The sequence below is a fragment of the Chiloscyllium plagiosum genome, unplaced genomic scaffold (genome assembly GCF_037043375.1).
Source record: "Chiloscyllium plagiosum isolate Xiang-an unplaced genomic scaffold, Cpla_swu_hap1 HiC_scaffold_21, whole genome shotgun sequence".
Classification (NCBI taxonomy): Eukaryota; Metazoa; Chordata; class Chondrichthyes; order Orectolobiformes; family Hemiscylliidae; genus Chiloscyllium; species Chiloscyllium plagiosum.
The window spans coordinates 99631765-99647150 of record NW_028270159.1 but is presented as its reverse complement, the minus strand read 5'-3'; positions in this window follow the sequence as shown (position 1 = coordinate 99647150).

The following is a 15386-nucleotide window of genomic DNA, read 5'->3' as shown; positions in this document are numbered from 1 at the left end:
GAAAACAGGCCCTTTGGCCCAACATGTCCACACTGACCCTCTGAAGAGCAACCCACACAGTCCCATTCCCATAACCGATATTTATCTCTGACTAATGCACCTAACAATTTGCGGAATTTATCCTGGCGTTTTCACTTGACCTGCACATCTTTGGATTGTGAGAGGAAACCGGAGCAGCTGGTGGAAACCCACACAGACATGGGGAGAATGTGTAAACTCCGCACAGAGTTTTCCCCGTGGCGGGAATCAAATCCTGGTCGCTTCCACTGCGAGGAAGTATTGCTAACCACTGAGGCACCGTGTCGCCCCATGTACGTAATGAATGGTAGCACACTAGTATGTTCAGAGAGCGCTTTTCCACAGGTCCTTGAATGTGACTGCACAGGATACAAAATTTTTCAGAAATCATTGTGGACAGTAGCTATTGTCTATATTCATCGCGGCACAGTTTACAGGAGCTAACAAGGACTTTTGTTAAGCCAAGATGGAATCATGTGTGCAGTTGTGGGAGCCACTTTCCAGGAAGGAAGTGATTGCACTGGAAGGGATGCAGTGGAAATTCACCAGGATGTTCCCGGCGATGGAGAACGTTGTATATATTGGAGCAGAGAAGGCCGAGGGCGATGTGATTCAGAAGAATAGAGATAAAGTAAACATAGAATTATGAAATGAGAGCCATCTTTGAGAAATTGAGTGTTCAACACCTTAGGGAGAAGCAGTGGATGCAGTGCACTTCGGTTTTCAGAAAGTTTTTTGATAATGTCCCAAGCCTACTTATCAAAATCAAATCTCGTGGGTATGGGCTAATACATGAACATGGTTTTAAAATGGGAGAGTTGACAGCAACCAGTGTAAACGTTAATTGCACTCTTTTTTGGGATGTAAGTATCGTGCAGGATCACAGGGATTGGGTGTTGCACCTCAGGTATCCCCAATAAATTTCAAACCTTGGTTGCTGGAGTCCAAAATAATATTGTGAGTGGATGAGGACAACATAACAGAAGCTCCAAGGTGACTGAGACAAGTGGTGTGAATGGACAAATACTTGGCAGGTGGAGAGCAATGTCTGTAGATGTGACGTTGTTCACTTTGGTGGGAAGAATAGAATACTAGCCTGTTTCTTTTAAAGTAATTGCACAAAAAATGTGATTATATAAAGGGACATTGCTCCTTTCTTATTCCCTTCTTCACAGACCTCCGAGGTTCATACAGCGCAGCGAGTTCTGAAGCCAGAAGTTAATGCCGCGAATGGCAGTGCCACACTGACCAGTGTACAGAGACACACCAAGTGGGTAGCTGTAACTGAATAGGATCTGGATCTCCTTGCACATCAGCCACTGAAAGCAATATTGCCGGAGCAGACAGCAATTAGGAAGACAAATGTTGTGTTGCAATTCATTTCAACGGGTAGTGAGCACAAGAGTAAGGATGTCTTACTGCAGTTGTACAGGGCCATAGTGAGACATCATTTCGAACATTGTGCGGTATTGTGTGCAGTTTTGATCTCCTTCAGTAATGCCGGATAAACGTGACATTGAGGGAGTGCAGTGAAGGATGACCAGACTGATCTCTGGGATGACCGGCTTGTTATGGGAGCAGACTTTGTTTCGACTGGACCTGTGATTCATTGGGTTTCGGAAAATGAGTAGAAATCTCAATGAAGTATATAGATCTCTGACAGGGCCAGACAGATTGGAAGCAGCGGTGATAATTCCCCTGGCTGGGAAGTATAAAACAGCATGCCACAACATTCGGTACAGAATACCACTCTGCGTTGAGATGAGAATACATGTGTGCACTCAGAAACTGGAGAACCTGGGAAACTCCCTCACACATCAAGCTGTGGAAGCAAAGGCACTGAATATAAATACGGATTTTGAGACACTAAAGGGATAGAGATAGCACAGGACTATGCTGTGAAAATAAAGGATCAGGCATCATTTTATTGAATGGGTGAACAAAACGATGGATCAAAAGGTTTGCTGATGTTAATATTTAATATGTTGTCCAACGATTAATCATATTAAGGGATGCGTGCATTGTGGGGGCGAGGTGCATTGGAGCGATGTTCACTTGTGAAATAGAATGGGGTAGCTCAATTTGTTGATTAACCTCCTCCTTTCCCGATGTTTCTGTGAAATTTGTGGGCAAGCTCTCTAAACGTTGTCACAAGCTCTCAGATGTTAGGAAATATGTTTCTGAAGGTCGACATAATTGTGCTTCCCCTTCCCTTTTCCGATACCAAGGCTGGTGCCGGGTGTTCTGTCCGGTTTAATTCTTTAAGACCTCGGAGCAGAGGAGCTTATCACATGTCTGTGTCTGGACTCAAGTTTATGCCAGACCAGGAAAACACAGGAGATTTGCTCCTGAAAGTATAATGGGGAATCAAACTGAGGTTTTACCGACATTGGATTCAGGTCTCTATTACTGACACCAGATTTTTGATGTCGATATTTTATTAATTGATTTAAATTCTGCCAGCTGCCATAACATTAGCCCTGTGTAGATGAGCAATCCAGTGACACTTGCACGACAGCTCCACCTCCACATGGGGACCCAACGGAAACCACACTGAGCAGGTTATTTCTGTGCTGCTTGGCTGCTCTGTCAAAAAGAATTTCCAAATATTTGACGATCGTGTAGAGACTGAGTGGATAGTAATATTTTAGATTGTAATTATTCCCTTCTTACCGGACTGGAAATAGTTGAGTAATGTTCCACATCGCCAGGGGACTGTCAGAGTTGGAGCTGAAATGAAGCAGCTTTCCCAGGTCCACGGCTTGTTGTGCAGCAGAAGTCTTCATTCCTATTGCAGGAGAAGTGTCGGGCCCATTGACTTTGCCATATCTATTGTGTCCAGCTGTTTCTTCATGTCATGTGCAGTGAGTCTAATTTGTTAAAGACTGCCATGGGTGATGCTATGGGCTTCATGGCAAAAGTGAGGTGGATCTCTGACTCAACGCTTCTGGGTGAGGATGATGCAGAGACTACATCCTTGTCTTTTGCACTATGTCCAGGTCTGTTACATTAATTAGCATGGGGGTAATTGCAGAGCAAACTCCTGCAGTGAGTCGTTAAACCATCCATCATCATTTATTACGAGATTTTGCAGAACTGTTGGTCTGTTGATCTTGGAATTATTGCGCTCTGTCTATCAGATGTTCGTCCTGTTGTTTGGAACGTATGCAAAACGTGAAGTAGCTACAATGGGTTATCGTCAGTTATTGCTACACATGGTTCTGACTCTGGCATGTTCACCCGCACTCGTTACTGAACCATAGAGCAGCTTGATAGTAATGATAGATTATCCTGGGTAAAAAAGGTTTCAGACTGTGGTTGAATATAATTCTGCTTCTGCTGCTGTTGTGGTTTCCAGCACCACATCAATGTCACGAATTCTTTACTTCGGGAATTTCAGAAAGCTAGACTTTGAAAGCATGTAAAGAGGATGTTTTGACTTCTTAATGAATTGCTTGCAGTGAAGAATTAGTGATGAATAATTGAGTCATAGACTCTCAGAGTCATGCAATATTCAGACAGAGCATTCGACCCAACTCGTCCATGCTCACCAGTTTTTCTGATCTGAACTAGTTCTATTTTTCTTCTTTAGGCAAATACACCTCCAAACATTTCCCTATTCAGGTACCCATGGAACTCACCAGTCTGTAGTTCCATGGCTTTTCCTTGCAGACATTTTTATATATGATGTAACAACATTCACTGTATTCCAGTCTTCCAGCATCTCAATCTTGTCTGTCAGTGGTACAAATTTAATTAGAAAGAACTGCAGATTTTGCAAATCAGACACAAAGACAGAAGGTACTGCGAAAGCTCAGCAGGTCTGGCAGAATCTGTGCTGAAAAAAATCTGAGCTAAAGTTTCAGTGATCCTTCCTCAAAACTCTGACGAATGACATGAATATCTCAGCTAGTGACCCCACAGTTTCTTCCCCAGCTTTCTGCAAAGGCATGGGATACAGGTGAACAGATCCCGGGAATTTATCGACGATTATGCATTTTAAGACCTCCAGCATTTCTTCTCTGGAATGTGGTCACGTTTCAAAAATCACTTAATTTTATTTCCCGGAGTTCCCTCGCTTCCATGTCTTTCTCCACAGTAAATACTGACGTGATATATTCATGTGGAATCTCACCCATGCAACAGTAACAGGCTGTAAGGCAGCGGGGGAGGGCGATACCTTGTGAGGAGTGTGAGCCTGGCATTGCCAGGAACTTATGGGCTGTACTGTTGAACTGTTAAATGTGTTTCTGTGGCTTTTGCCTCTTTTACAGAAAGGGCTACAATGTTTTACATTTTAACTTTCTTTTCTTTCTTTTCTGCTTTGTAACAAGATTCTGTACATGAGAGGAGGGTGTGTGGAATTTTGTACCGACGATTATGTCACCTGTGCAGACATGCAAACTTTTCATTGTCCTCGTGTGAGTACGTGTGACAATGACACTAATAAACCTAACTCATCTTCTGTGAAACTACATATCCATGGTTGTTTGATTTAAAGGGGACCCTATTCTATTGCTAGTTTCTCGTTTACCTTTAATATACTTACATATTCGCTCTCAATTTCTCTTACATTTATCAGCTAAGCTATCCCATGCTTCCTTTTTGCCCTTCTGATTTCCCTGGTAAGTGTTCGACTACACCCCGTAAGCTAAAGGGATTTATGATCCCAGCTGCCTATTCCTGATATACAGCTTATTGCTTTCCCATGACTGGACCATCAATGTACCCTATCACGTCTTGTTCCCTACTCTTCACACTGACAGGAACATGCTGTCTCTGAGCTCTCACTATCTCGCTTTTGAAAGACTCCACTTGCCAGATGTATTTTTATCTAAGAAAAGCTTCCCTCGAATCATTGTTTGAAAGTTCTTGCCCAATACCATCACAACTGGCCATATCACAATTTACAACATTAACTTGTGAAACAGTCCTATCCTTTTCCAGAACTATTTTGAAACTAATCGAAATCTGGCCACTGGTCCGAAAGTGCTCGCACTTTAACAGCACAATCACTTGCCCTTCCCTAATTTCCAAGAGGAAATAAAGGTGAGGCCAGAATGAGGGGTGGAACAGGAATAATTCCGGATAATTTCGTGTTTATGGTTGTGTGTGTGTGTGTGTGTGTATGTGTGTCAATGCATCTGTTTGTGGACGTCCGCATGTGCATGTTTGTGAATCCATTGAAATGGGAATCAAAATGTCCCTTCTCTCTCTCTGTCCATACTCTTGTGTTTCAACTGATGTATTACCATCCTGTGCTGGCCGCCGCAGGCCATTTCAGAAGCAGCAGCTTTGTTGGGAAAAGGCACCAAAGACAGTGACTCTCTCAGCTTTGAATTAAATTGGATACATTTTCACGTGCACACTAACGAAAGCAGTGATATTTTAGTAATGGCTTCGCTTATGACACCACTTCAGGTGCAAGAAATCTCGGTACACATTCTTCAGTATTTGGTGCAGAAGAATATTAAGGTAAAAAGAACGGATTCGAATTACTGACCCTTACACCCGAGTGCGTGCCAGCAACGAGTTTCTGGACCGCACCGGGGCTCGTGTCCAGAACACACCAGGCCCAGTTTCCAAACCGCATCAGGGCCAGTGACCAGAACGCACCAACCCAGTCTCCAAAATACACAAAGCCCAGTCTCCAGGCCGCACTGTGCATTAAATCGCGAGGCCTTGACTCCCTCAGCAAGCCTCTGTTCTGGGACTTACCTTAACCATTACCTTTGGAGTCACTTAAAAAAATTAAAAGTTTGTGAAGGAAAAATACACCAGAAAGCAGAATAAAAATGAGAGACACAAACTGGGTGGAAGCAGATGAGTTCCTACCCTGCCGCCATCCTTCATAAATCACGCTGTTTACTTTCATGTTTCACGCAGCATATTTCACGCTGTTTCCTTCTTCCACATATAACTTGGAGACTCAGAGCAGTTTTGTTCGATTCCTTGCAATGCTGTCCCTGAAATATGAACCGAGGGGGATGAACATGACCATTACTATTCTGTATGCTGCCATTGGCTTTATTTCAGGACTTTATAATCCATTCTCACTGCAATTTGGAAAAGTACATCAAAACACATTGAAAGTTGGATAAATTGATATTAACTTCATCTCAACCTCTTCCAAAGTGCTTCACGCAGAGTGGCCTGGATGCAATCGTACTGCTGTGGTCAGCATAGCTCCCCTTGCTGGAGAGTTTATTGTAGACTAATTCACGGCATTGCTCCCCGTGCTGAACAGACATCCCTTCCGGATTTATAGATCAATGCTCTGCTGCCGTCGACACAGTTTTCCACACTTGGCAATTTTCTGGGTCGAACCGAGCACAGCTTGATCTATGCAGTGCTGTGTCCTGACCAGATATGCCCTCTTGGTTAACGGTTCTCTGTGGTGGATTGAGAACTTGATATAACTAACCATTTGAGTTGATCTGACACTGCGTTTTATTTATGTTCTCCTTCTTGTGTTTGGAGCCTCCATCTCAGATTCTATTAATGTTGCACTGAGCCCATCTACAGTACATCATGTTTGTGAATTCACACTGTTTATGGCAGGAGCCACAGTCTCTTTATTCAGAAGCAGTCAGCAATTCCCAACATCTTTGTGTCTTCACGTGAAAAGAAAGTATGGCCTCTAGGATAAAGTCTGTCCCCTTGGTACATAGTTCAAAACATGCTCCCCCTCACTCCTTCACACCGCCAAGCAACCACATGAAAATATTCAGTGTGTAATGAGAACAGTGCGACCACTGGAAACATGAGGGAGCAGACTATCAGGGACATGGAGTAACACTTCCCAAGTCAGAACTGGACAGTGTGAACACTCCAGTAATCACTGTGTTGCTGAGTTCTGTAATCTCTTTCCGTTTCAGTAGCATACTGCATTTCATTCTTACTGAAAAGTTCAAAGGTTCATGTTTAAACACGTTATTTTCCAGCTGCCAAATTATTGTCCTCTGCTTATCCAATCTGATTGCCTCGACCACTTGCTGATAACTTCAGTTCCGAACTATCTTAGTTCGCATACATCTTTTGCATTTATCAAAATCTTTGATATCGTTTGCAAATAGTTGAGGCCCAGCACTGGTCACTCTGTCATTGCAGTCATTGATTTGCGTTAAAATGATAAAAATCGATTTATCCCTAATTTATCCCTGTTTCAGGCTCAATGATCTGTCCTCCCCCATTCACATGTAGTTACTTTGGAAGACGATATTCCCTTTCATTTCCTGTGTAACAGCCATGAGAGATAAAAGATCTGTTCCAATTGCTGAGTAAAAGGCTCGAATGGCTGAATAGCCTCATTCCGTTCCCATGTAAAACTCTTGATGGGCCGAATAGCCTGCTTCAGTACATGCGCAGTTATGAATGTTGCTGAATATTTTGGAACAATCAGTGAACAGCCTACTTTTGGCCTTTTGATGGAGGGAAGTGCAACGATGTTGCAGCTGCTGATGAACTAAATTAACTGATGGATACCCAGTTTCCATTTGCTAAGACCTTCAGAAGAATGTCCTACTTCACAGGAGGTAGTGCCACGTAACACAGTGGGCAGTATCTTCAGGATGAGACTGAGATATTCTCTCCATCCGGACTGTCTGCTCGGTATTCCTACAGAAGTTGTCAGAGATAGATCCATCTGTGACATGTATGTTGAGAAAGCTTCCTTCTTGTCGTTTCCCCCATCACTTCCCACAGACTGGCTGCTGTGTATTTGAGGCTTCTGCTTGCTCAGTCAGTGGTGGATCTGTGGAGACACGCTTTGTAATGGTCAGTGAAGTCCCACACCCTGAGTGCGTTCTGTTTCCTTGTCACCCTCAGTGCTTCCTCTGAGGAATTGAGTTATCACCAAGGGGTGGTGTGGAAACCAGAAGATGCCGACCATCAGGAGATTTTCTGGACCTGTTACCATGAGATTTCCCGGGTTCTGGAATCAATGTTGGAGAATTGCAGGGTAACTCCTTTCCTGACTTTATCCACGTGGATTTTCCCACTACTGGTGGTCTGCCCTGCCGGAGAGGATATAGTCGGGATGGTGATGCAGCTTCATTAAATATTACCCATCAGGCATGATTCTGCGAGTATGGCAGTATCAGACTGTTTCCTGACCAGTGATCGGAAAACGCAGCCCGCCAGGCAGAATTATACGAGCTGGAGAATCGATATTTCTGGCAGATGCCCTTTACCACGAATGAGGCTTGTGTATCGTTTTTTTGGGGGAGTGGTCGATAAATAAATGGGAGGAGTGCTGTGGCTGGGGGCAAGGCAGCTGCGAATTCGATATGAAGATGGATCTGAGGGAGTAGTTGGTAGTTTAGAAAATATAGTAGAGTTAATAGATAGGAAAGGCGATGGACTTGTCAAGAGGGCGGTGCCGAGTTGGAGACTTGAGACTCGGATAATGCTGGGGGAGGGGAAAGAGGAAACTCGTGAAATCCACATGAACACCGTGGATTGCAGGATCCAATGATTGATGTTGAGACGTTCATCCTCCAGTCATCGGGTGGTTCGGGTTTGGTGATGGAGAAATATCCTTGGTGGACTGGGAGAGGGTGTTGAAATTTTCACCCACGGGACTCGGTGGGTGCGGTTGGCCCAAAGACGTGCTCTGAAATGATCCACAAGTTGGTGCCCTGGATCCCCAACGTAGAGGTAATGACATTGTGTGAAACAGATACAGTAGATGACATGTATGGAAGTGCATGTAAATTTGTGACGAATGCGGAAGGGGTCTTTGGGGCACTGATAGAGGTGATGGATCTTTTTGTCTGTGGTGGAAGTGATGGAGTATGATGCGAAGGATACGGAGTGAGGTGGGTTTGCAGGTAAGGACCGGGAACATTCTGTCCTTATTGCAATTTGGGGGGCGGAGATCGAGGGCGGAGGTGCGCAAAGTGGATGAGAGGCGCTGGAGGGCATCATCGACCATGTTTGAGGTGAAACTGCGGTATTGGAAGAAGGAGGACATCTGGGATATTTTAAGGTGGAATCGGTCATCCTGGGAGCAGGTGGGCCATTATGGAGGAATTGGGAAAAATAGGACGTCGTATTTTCTAGCAAATAGTGTGGAAGGGTGTGCAGTCGAGGTAGCTGTAGGAGTCGGTGAGGTTGTCGTAGATGTCCGTTTTGAGACGATCACCAGAGATGGAGATGCAGATTTACAGGAAAGGCAGGGAGGTGTCCGGGATGGTACAGGTTAACTTGAGTTTGGGATAGAACGTGTTGGTGAAGTTGATGAACTGTACAACCTTCTCGTGGGAGCACGAATTGGCGCCGCTAAATTCATCAAAGTAGCGGCAAGAAAAGTGGGGAATGTTGTCAGTGTAACTGTGAGGTTTCCCCGCAGCATTCTGCACAAAACATTCTGTCTGTTACTGGAATTCCCTAGAAAATACTCTAACCATCATTCTCTGTTAAATTCTACACCCGACATTAGTTGGGAACGGCCGGACGTCAGTGAATTTAAAGAAATGATCAGATCCCAAGTGAAGAGACCCCGTTGCAGGGTGAGGGAGACACTGTTACGGAGTCCCCACAGCCAGTTAAAATGGTGAATACATTTTCCCTCCGTTTACACGTGTTCATTAAGCATGAGCGACCACACTTGAGTCTAAAAGTCAGAAATTTCCAAACTCCATTTGTCTTCATGGAACTGGGAGAGAATCCTTCCCGAAAGCAAGGTCTCACCCTCCGTGTGAGAATATGGAAATAAAGTGACCTCTGTCTGCTCTCCAACGACCGAGTATGTGGAAGTTTCCTCGAAATTATCTGTTCCTTTGGATGTGTCTCAGTATGTTTGGGGAGGGAATGTTTCTTGTGGTTTATGATACATTTCTGTCAGAAATTCAGATTTTCAAATTTGTCATTTCAGCTCCAACTGTTTTAATAAATCCCAGAGTACAGTGACACATTTGAAAATCTCTATCTGTCCTCAATCAAACAAGTCACTTTTCCTCCATGTTGATATACAATGTGTTTTTTTACCTTCCTCACAGCTAACGTAGTGACGACCTACGTCCTGCTTTATAAAGATTGTGGATTGTCCCCATGTGTCAGACGTTATCTGGCGGCCATGGCAGTGGCGAGATCTACTGGTCATTATCCTCGACCTGATATTGAGACACATTCCCATTGTTTATCGGGAACAGTTTTATTTCATGTGGGACATCTCCGTGTGTAATATCCACGCCGTCCTGCTTTATGCAGCCACTGAGTGTTCTGTCTGGTTCACCGTCAGTTTCACCTTTGATCGATTTGCGGCCATTTGTTGCCAGAATCTGAAAAGTAAATATTGCAGTGAGAAAACGGCGGCTGTTGTTCTGGCAACAGTGACTGTGCTGAGCTGTTTAAAAAATATTTTCTGGTATTTTATGTTCACAGGTCAATATCGGCTGGCGAACCAGCCCTGGTTTTGTGAAGTACCAGACGGCATTCATGCCTCCCCTTTCTGGGTGGCAATCGAGTTCCTCCACCACATTCTAACCCCAGCTCTTCCATTTCTCCTGATCCTGCTGCTCAATGTTTTCACCGTCAGACACATTTTAGTGAGCAGCATAGCCCGCAGGAGACTCCGGGCTCACACGAGTGGGGACCCTCGGTTTGACACAGAAATGAGCAATCGCAAAAGATCTATCATTTTACTGTTTGTGATCTCGGGCAATTTCATCATGTTATGGTCAATATTAATGATATTTTCCATGTCGTACCGGATGGATGTGATTGGGCGTCGACGTGTGTCTTTACATACCTGTGTGAAGGAAGTGAGCTTCATGCTGCAGCTCCTCAGTTGCTGCACAAACACCGCAATTTATGCTGTGACACAGACAAAGTTCAGACAGCAGCTGAAGAATGTGCTGAAATATCCCTTCACCCAAATATATCAATCAATCAAATTCACTTATTAATCAATCCATCCGGGAGTCTCTCATTGTAGTTGATTTTTTCAGCGATGAAGCAGCCTGTCGCTTTCGTATCAGCCTGTGGGTAGCGCTGGTTTGTCCAACCTTATCCAACAGGCGAGTTACAGGGACATTTCAACGATTCTATCAACTCAGGTGCCAGTATGTAAAGACACCATCCCACTGACTGTATCGATCACTTCAAATTATAAACACTAAAAATGTGCATTAAAAATTACCGAGCAGCAGAGTGAAGGATATTGTTGGATGTCATTGTTTTGAAGAAGCTGAGCTGGACAGAGACAGAGTCAGCCACAAGTCTTAGTCATTAGGGAAGGGGAGGGGACCGGGGCATGAGCTCAGGAGTTCGATTATTGTTGCTCTGTCATTGCTTTCACCTCTGGGTCCCCCACACCGACCTGGTCTTCATCACAGTTCATCCCTCTACCCCGTTGCCGCTATCTCCAATCAACCTCATCTGTATCTCGCTTTCTCTATCACTGGCTCCCTCTCGAATCCTTCATTTATACACAGTCCCAAATTTAGCTACCCCGTTACTTCATCTCATTTTCCTCGCTCACTTCCTCTGTGCACAAGCCCTTTCTCTCCACTCTCACTTTCACTTCCGTCTCTTGCCAGCCCACGTTTTGTCTCACCCTCTCTGACCTCCACGGTTTCTCCACCCTTGTCCACTCTTCTCTCTCCAGCAACTTCTCTCTAACTCTGACTACCCCTTCATATTCCTCCCCCATTTTCTCACTACTCACAGTCAGAGAGAAACAGAGTGAGGGCGGGGAGAATGCGAGAGTCAGAGGGAGACGGTGAGAAGAAGTCACATAGTGGGAGATGGAGAGAGAGGGCGCAGAGTGTGCGGAGAGAGAGGGTACGTGAGAGAGAGGGAGAGAGGCAGCGATGCAGCGAGAAGCGAGGAACGAAGAGGAAAAGAGGCCGAAAACAGGCGGGAGGGTGGCGAGAGAGCAGAGAAGGAGAGAAAGGGAGGGGTGAGCAAGAGAGGAAGGAGACAGAGCGGGAGGGGTGGCGATAAAGGGAGGGGTGGGAGGGTGTAGGAAGAGAGTGAGAGCTGGATCGAGAGAGAGACATGGAAGTGCGAGACAAAGTGGGAAGGCAGGAGGGAGAGACAGTGGGCAGGGAGGGAAGGATAGAGAGAACGGGAAAGAAGGGGAAGAGAATGGGAGGGGGATGAAGAGAGAGAGAGAGTGAGAGACAGTGGGGAGAGTGGGTGACAGAAAGTGGAAAGAGGGAAACAGAGACTGTGGTAATGAAGGGTGTAGAGAGAGAGATGGATGGGAGGTAGATGGACGGAAGGTGGGGAGAGATTGGGAAGTGGGGAGACAGAGGAATAGAGGGAATCGGTGTGGGAGAGAGGGAGAGAGGTAGCGGGAGGGAGGCAGTGAGGGAAGGGGGAGACAGTGTAGGGAGGTAGAGGGAGAAAGAGAGAAATTGCGGGGAGAGAGAGTGGGCGGGGAGAGGTGGGGAGAGAGGGAAAGGGAAAGAGGGCAGAGAGAATGCAAAATACGGTTCGGGCTGGCAGAGAGAGTCGGGGGATTGGGGGAAGAGAGAGTTGATGGGGAGAGAGATTTTAAGAGAGAGAGTATAGAGTATGACTGGTGTGGAGAGTGTTGGGGAGATGGTTGGAGGAGAGAGTGTGAAGGGGCGAGGGAGAGGGGAGAAAGGGGAGGGGCAGGAGGAGAGACAAGGTGTTGAGAGACAAGAGTAGAAAGTGGGAAGTGGTGGGGCAAGTAGTGTTTGGGAGAGAGAGAAAAAAAGAGGGAAATGGGAGAATATGAGAGAGAAGGTGGCACTGGAGGGAGAGCAGGAGAGGGAGAGGGAGAGGTACAGAGACAGAGGCAGTGGGAGAGAGATGGGGAAGGGGAAGAGATAGAGTTGGGGTAAAGGGGGAGGGGGAGAGAGGTAATGGCAGAGACAGAATGTGAGAGGGTGGGGAGAAGGTGAGGGAGAGAGAGGGGATTGGAAGAGAGTGAGATAGGAGTGAGAGAGGAAGGGTGGAAAGGAATAGTGAGAGAGGAAGAGGAGATGGAGAGAGATTGAGAGATGGCATGAGGAAGGAGGGAAACAGTGCGGTACAGGGCGAGTGGTGGGGGAGAGAGAGTGGTAAGAGAAGAGGGAGAGAAAAGGAGATGGGGAGCAGGGGAATGGAAGAGAAAGGGGAGGGAAGCGAGATAGTGGGCAGAGAGAGAAAGAGATATTGTGGGAGAGAGAGATAGCGCCGTGGGGAGAGACAGATAGGAGAATTAGAGGGAGACGGAGGTGGAGGAAGCAAAGAGAGAGAGGTGGAAAAGCGAGACAGTAATTCGGGATACAGAGAGAGAGGGACGGGCGAGAGATAACGTGAGCGAAAGAGGCGAGAGAAAGATGGGAAAGGGAGAGAGTGGAGAGCAGGAGGGATCGGGACAGATTAGTTTAGATTTCTTACAGTGTGAAAACAGGCCCTTCGGCCTAACATGTTCATACCGACCCTCTGACTAATGAAGCTAACACTACGGGCAATATAGCACGGCAAACCACGTGATCTGCAAATCGTTGGACTCTGAGAGGAAAACAGTGGATCCGAAGAAACCCCAAGCAGACACGGAGAGAATATGCAAACTCCATACCGAGGCTGGAATTCAACCTCGAGCCATGGAGATGTAAGGCGGCAGTGCTAAATACTGAGCCCCCGTGCCACCCACTTGACTGAATCTGAAAATCGCCTGAGTGAGATTTGGAAACACGATCTCTGGTTTTAGAAGTAAAAACGTTCACAGTAATCTCAGCTGGTGTAGGATTTAAACCCCTGAGGTTCGCACTATTCTGCATTGCAAACGAGCTGCGCAACCAACTGAACTAAACTGAGAGAGAGAATTAGAGCGGTGCTGTAAAGCACAGCAGGTCAGGCAGCATCCAAGGAGCAGAAAAATCAATATTTCAGGCAAAAACCCTGAATCAGCAAAAGAGGCAGGAAGCCTCCAGGGTGGAGAGAGGGGACGAGTGAGACAGAGGAATAGAGGGGGGAAAGGAAGAAAGAAAGAAATGAAGATTTTTGGAGGGGGAGGTGTGCCAGAGAGGGAGAGGGAGAGAGGTAGAGGGTGGGATAGACAGGGAGAGAGATGGAGACAGATAAGAGTGAAGGTGAAAGAGATAGAGAAAGGGAGGCAAGTGAGTGAGGAAGAGAGGAAGAATGGGAGAGCGGCAGACGGATTCAAGAGTGAGACGGAGGGATAGGGAGGAGGGGTGAAGAGAGAGAAGGGTGAGGAGAGAACAAGGAGGAGTGAATTGGAAGATAGAAAGAGGGAAAGGTTAGAGAGAAGGGATGCGGAGAGAGAGAGGGAGGTTGTAGAGAGACAGAGAAAAATGGAGGGAAGAGAAACAGAAAGGGAGGAGATTGAGACAGAGAGGAGAGAGAGATGAGTGGTGAGAGACAGTGGGTATCGAAGGGGGTAGGTGAAGACAAAAAAGATGGGAGAGAGATGCAGCTGTGGAGACAGAGAGAGGGAAATGGGGAGAGAGAAAGAGAGGTGGAGGCAAGAGAGATATAGAAAAACAGGGTTGTAGAGAGTGAGGCGAGGTGATAGAGGGAGACAGGAAGGGATTAAAGGGAGAGAGGTTGGTGGGGAGAGACGGAAAGTGTATAGAGAGGGAGCGGATTGAGAGAGAGGGGTGAGGGACAGAAAATGGAAGGAGAGAGAACGAGAGAGGGAGGTGTAAGAGAGATGTAGAGAGAGGGGCTGGGAGAGAGAGGTGTAGAGGGCGAGGGAGAGAGAGGGAGGCACGGGTAAGAGAGAAGGTGAAAGCAAGGAGAGAGAAGGAGGGATGGAAGGGGAGAGAGGACAAAACAGAGAAAAGGTGCAGAGAGAGGGAGGGGAGAGAGAGGGGAGGAGAGAGAGGGAAGAGGATGCGTAGAAGTGAGTGGGAGAGAGAGAGAGACATAGAGAGTGGAAAAAGACAGACGGAAGGGGAAGAGACAGCGAGAGAAATAGGATTAGAGATTGAAGGAGGTAAGAGACAGTGATTGTGGGGCAGACAGAGAGAGAGAATGAGAGAGAGAGAGCCAAACAGGAGAGAGATGGGAGAATGAAACAATGGGGGAGGACAGGAGGGTGAGAGGGGGAGAGAGAGGGACACGTGGGGAGGGAGGGAGTAGAGAGAGAGGGATGAGAGAGATTGGGGTGAAAGAGACTGGGGAGAGGAACATGAGGGCTGAAGAGAGAGAGGGAGGGAAGGACAGAGGAATGGCGGAGCGAAAAAGAGGCAAGGGAGGAGAGAGAGAGGGAGAGGAGAAGTAAGAGAGATGAGGAGCGATCGAGACACGGAGCAAGAGAGGTGAGTGGGAGAGTGGGTGGAGACAGAGAGGGGAGAAAGCGAGAATGGGCAGAAAGAGAGATCAAAGGGGCAGAGAGAGGGGAGAGGGCAGAGGAAAAGAGGGAGGGAAAGAGGAAAGAGAGA